The sequence below is a fragment of the Bactrocera oleae genome, chromosome 4 (genome assembly GCF_042242935.1).
Source record: "Bactrocera oleae isolate idBacOlea1 chromosome 4, idBacOlea1, whole genome shotgun sequence".
NCBI classification, from domain to species: Eukaryota; Metazoa; Arthropoda; class Insecta; order Diptera; family Tephritidae; genus Bactrocera; species Bactrocera oleae.
Genome location: NC_091538.1, coordinates 52,247,649 through 52,253,424, shown reverse-complemented (window position 1 = coordinate 52,253,424; position 5,776 = coordinate 52,247,649).

Genomic DNA, 5,776 nt, shown 5'->3' with positions numbered 1-5,776 from the left:
CCAAAGTTGAATCAAAGTGCTTTCAAGTCGCTCTTAAAGTTAAAAAGTATTGACGTTCTATATGACGAATACTTTAGCTCAAATTAAACTGAACCTCCATCTGGTTTTACTAAGGACTAGTAGGTCTATGTATGTTATGACGTGACAACCGGCCGGTATAACCTAACCTAGAATTCATTTACTTTTCCTTCTCTTTATATAACGTGACTAACATAAACCTTAATCTAGGCATAGGTTTGTTAAAAGCGAAAGTAAGATATCGGAATATTACCAGAAAGGCCTTAAAGGATCTGAAGGAGAGCTTCATTTTCTATCATTCACTCCTGATCCAAATAATTTCATAAACAAAAAAATTATTGATATTGTTCAGCGATGCTTCGCAACAGTATCAATAATGTGATTAAGCTAAGAGTAAAATGTTAGAACTGGCCCAGTATTTATATATAATATTACTTGCCTGACAAGATTCACAGTAAATTGCAACTCTATGAATAATCTACTTCACAGTCAACTGCGGAAAATGAGACGGTAAAGCAAAATGAAAAGAAAAGTAATTAAAAAGGGTCGGATGAAGAAGAGTATTATGTTATGAGGAAATTAGGAGAAACGGGAAGACAAGGAGTTCTACCAAATCCACATAGATATCATTATGTAAGCGGTGAAAATATTCTTTTAAGTTTCCTTGTTTAAAAACTAAGTAAATTCTAAATAACATTTGGCGCTACTTAGATGAGGTGACGGAATTCTAAAGTACTTCGTAATAATTTTTCAGAACTAAGTGGTATTACTTTGGCCAGAATTTGTTTCGGACGATGATCAGTAGAAAAGAAAATGGTTAAAGAAAGTGAGATGGAAATGATGAAACAGCAAAACGAAAAACTAAAGTATGAAAGTAGCCATAAAGAGTAGGAGAAAAAGGAAAGTTTGCAAAAAATGAAAATGCAAAGGAAGCCAACTAAATTGCTGAAAGTCTCGCATCTAATTCTTAAATGACGTTATTTGCAGCAGTGTAAGACGTGAATATCTCGACTCATAAAACAGCTTACTACAACCTGTAATATGACTTTTAATACAAAAATATTTCACCGTTAATTTGCGCTGGTTAAATAATAGTGATACGCGTATATAATTGGTATATTTATAGAACTTTTCATGTTAATAATATATTATGTAAGTATATACATATCTACATATATATATCAATTAAGTGATTTGTGAATTTCTACAACCATATTAATACATTTTTTTCATTTTTATCTTTTATTTTGAGTATAAATTACAAATGTTTAGCTCAGTCGCGTGTGTCAATAATAATTACGAGAATATCTCTGTGACAATATATATACAGTTATACAATTACAATTGTTAAGTGTATGCGTATGTCTGTTTTTAAAACTGGGTCGTTTCGATTTCATTTTGTGCTATTTTTAAACAATTGTAATACAAGTAAAATTAGTTTTGACATTGATAACTCGCTGGATTGTACATAAATACTTGACAAAATTAGAAATAATTACAACATGCATGCAAATACAATTTTTTTACATTTATTTAAATGAGCAAGTGGGCTTATTAAGGTCTTCAATGTGCTGTTTGTTGGAATATGTGTCTAACATATAATCAAAACAACTTTTACAGGAACAAATTTGTTGTTGTTGTTTAACTATGAGAGATTCTGACAGCTTTCAAATCTTATAAACAATTATAACATTATAAAAAGAAAAAACGCTCGGTTGTGCCGGAGCTATAAAACCCTTCAACTCGAATAAAGCCTTTATATTTTAATTAATTGTTATATTTATTAAATGGATGTTTAGAGACTGTACCGTTGTTTTGGACAGTAGTCTATGCCAAATTTTGTGAAGACATCTTGTCAAATAAAAAAGATTTGCTTATAAGAATTTGATCCTCATCGTTCGGTTTGTATGGCAGATATATGCTATATTGGTCCAATCAGAACAATTTATTCACAGATTGTACCATTACCTTAGGCAATAATCCGTGCCAGATTTCATGAAGATATCTCGTCAAATAAAATAGATTTCCATACAAGAACTTAATTTTAATCATTAAGTTTGTATGGCGGCTATATGGTATAGTGATCCGATCTGAATGATTTCTTTGAAGATTGCACTACTGCTTTTGGCAATAATCCATAACAAATTTTGTTAAGATATCTTCTCAAATAAAAACGTTTCCCATACAAGCACTTGATTTCAATTGGTCAGCTTGTATAGCAGTTATATGCTATGGTGGCTATATATGCTATATGCGATATCGGCGGTTTCGACAAATTAACAACTTTTTGAGGAGAAAAGTACGTTTGCAAAATTTCAAATGTAAATCTCAAAAAGTCTCGCGTATGTACAGACGGACAGATCTACAGATAGACGGATATGGCTAAATCCACTCAGCTCGTCACACTGCTTATTTATATTATATATAACGTTTCCTATTGCGTGTTACAAAATTCGTGGCAAACTTATTATTATTGACTAATTCCATACAATATAAATTAATTTCAACACAATAGGTGGCAACACTGGACAAAAATTATATTAAGAAATATTTTTTTTGGCGTACCCTATAAATATAACATTAAATGTTCTTTCATATAAAAATATATTAACTAATTTCTAATAAGTGGCAATCCAATTAGTTTTCTTAATTTGCAATAAACTTTCCATAATTTTGTAACATTTGCAATCAAATACTAACTATCAACAATGATAACTAGTAATTATTAAATTTTTTAGTGTTGGCAAAGTTACTTCAATAAGGTGCCTTGATTAAAGATTTAATTGGCTCACAGTTCACAATGTTATTTCTTCAAATATTTAATTTATTTATGCAAATATTGCTGGTACAGCTCGTCACCACTTTTTTTTTGCAATTTTCCCTTGTTGTTGTTCATTTGTTGCCTCTTTTCTAAATAATTAACTTTTATCCCACACGGCTTGTGCGCATGTGACCTTTGACAATTCCATTTGAGTTAGGGTTTTACCACTAATTAAAAGTTACGTTATGCACGCAAACTGCACACACACACACAGACAGACCGCAACACACAAAAGCGATGTTACGTGAAACTTGTTTTTTTATCATCGCATTCAGACACATTGCCAGCCATTCGACATTCGTTGGCTGCGCGCGCATGCATAATCGCCGCGCCGCTCCGCTTAAGCCATTGTTTAAGCCTAATTTTTTCCGCTTAACTATCATGTTTCTCCAAACATTGCCATAACCTCGTGTAACCAATAACAGTTCCGACGTCATCGGCGTAGAAAACCGGCGTTAACCGTAATGGTACTGCAGCAGCGCACAGTGTGCTAGAAGTGTAAATAATTTTTGTATAATTTTTATTATTTATCTCTATCCAAAGTATAGTAAATATATATATAGAAAATATTTGTTTCTTCATGGCAGTGAATATTTTACTCTTGGCAATTATTTAAGTCCATGTTTCTAAGCGCCTTTATCTTAACAAGTTTTTGAAAAGCTTTGTGAGTAGCATCTATTGATTCATCAGAGATATTATATTTAAATTTTTCAGAAAGGTTGCTTCGATTTGGATGATTTTAATGGCTGTTTACGGTATAAAAACCCGATGACGCGGACATCATATCTAGAGAATTGAATATTTTTTCATCTTAAACTCCAATCAAAAAGCGTATTACCAAAATGTCACTGCATTATCTACTTTTTGATTGATAAGCTAAACCTGTTTTTCTCGATTCATGTTGTACTCAAAGCAATATCTACTCCTTATTTTGAGTTTGAATATTCGTCGAACATGCCATGATGCAGTCTGGTTTATTTAGAGTCCTTTCTTTTTCTGGTGGCTTATAATTAAGCAGCTGACCAAATGTATTTGATTGTGCTTTTGTTACTTTCAGATCTTGTGTTATTTCTTTTCAGTGTATTTAAAGGGTTCGATGTAGTGAGAGACATGAAGAAATTACAATTTTAAATAATTTTTTTTGTCAGTAAATTATTATATTTTATAAAAGTAAAAACATAGTATCATTAAATAAAGTTTCGACTTGATTTGGCAGATATTTGAAACAAAAAAGATTAATAATTTTAAAAGTAATGGCAGTTTGTGTTGATCCAGTTCCAACCGACCTTCGCGTGACCATCACTAATTCTTGAATATTCATCTAAAATCAATTGAACAAAAAAAAATTGTTTTAATAATAGATAGCCTCAGGAATTTTTTTCCAGATTTTTGGGAAAACACTAACCACATTGATTATAAAAAATCTAAATAAAAAAATTCTTCAATTAGGCTCTAGCTTTTCATGTTCCAGTTCAAAAAACATAATTTTGAGAAAAACGCGCTCTCGAAGGTTCCGCAGCGCCCGAGAACCTTTTGATAATTTAAGAATAACTCGAAAAGAAATTTTCAGAGAATATTTCTAAGATATTATACTTTAAGAAAATGCAAAATAAAAGAAACAATTTATTTGATAATTTGGACTACCTTTAACCCCTTAATCCCTTAATGAAGTATCCAACTCCAATAATCTTCAACGCGCCACTTAAGTCGCTAAAACAGATGTTTCTTACATTCAGTAATAGTAATAGTAATAATAAGTTTCTCCGATATCCCTCACGCAGTCTGCAAATGCAAGTTAGTTCCTGAATAACGGAGCTTTTTTGGAATTCATTAGTATAGTTTTATATGGGTTTGATATAGATTCAATAATAAGTCTAATTACTCATCTAAAAGTTTGCTCACTACACTTTTGAAAGCAATTCGTTTGCACTGAACATTTCTGCTATTTTTAGTTGTTCTTCAATAATAACGGTAAATAAATTTAGAAGTAATGTTTATGAGTTTTCAACTCAAACAATTCGGTCGAGTTTTTAACCACAGTTCGAAAATCTGCTGCTACAAGCGACATGAGTAATACTCTATTTCCCATAAAAACCGATCTCAATTTAATTCTATGTAACTACAGGCATATGTACATATGTGTCCTGTGGTTTTGTGATTTTATGATTTTCTGGCTTAAGAATTAAAGTGTAAAAATTAATAAATGTAAGAAAATTCGTAAAATATAAGTTCTATTAGATATTTACATAATAATAATGACTTTTAATAAAAAATTAAAACTAAATCCCAAAAACTGTAATCCCGAAATTTCGGTATTCGTAACTTACACTTCAAAAATTACATATAAAAGTATATATATCTAATCTAATATCTCATCAAAAACAAATCTATCACAATTTTTCTTAAATAACCCACTGTGCACGCCACTTTGCCAATAGCAACCGCAACTGCAATAACAACAATAATAATCGTAATAATAATAATAAAATGTATACAAATAACAATAACAACGTCATCGATTGTCAACTTAAGCCGCAAATGCTCGCATCTATGCAACTAAGTATGTAAATATTATGACCAACTCAAGTTTGTCGACGAGACGCGGCGATCTCAGTGTTGCCACAAACCAATGCTCACAACAATAACGCGTGCTTATTAACTTCCATAAGCATGAAAGCGCTAAAATGTGAGTGCAGTTGAAGACACACAAGCTTGGAGTTTTTTTATGGAAATTTATGACAACGAAGACTTCTGTATAGATTTCGGGATACCGAAACTTGTTCGGGATTACTATACGGTATGTACTTCAGTATAAATTGTAAAAAATATTTTTATTAACTTTCGAAATACGGAATCACGTATGCTGAATCCCGAATTCATTTAATTATATCCCGAATATATAGTATTATAATTATTTATGAATTTTTGAATAATGGC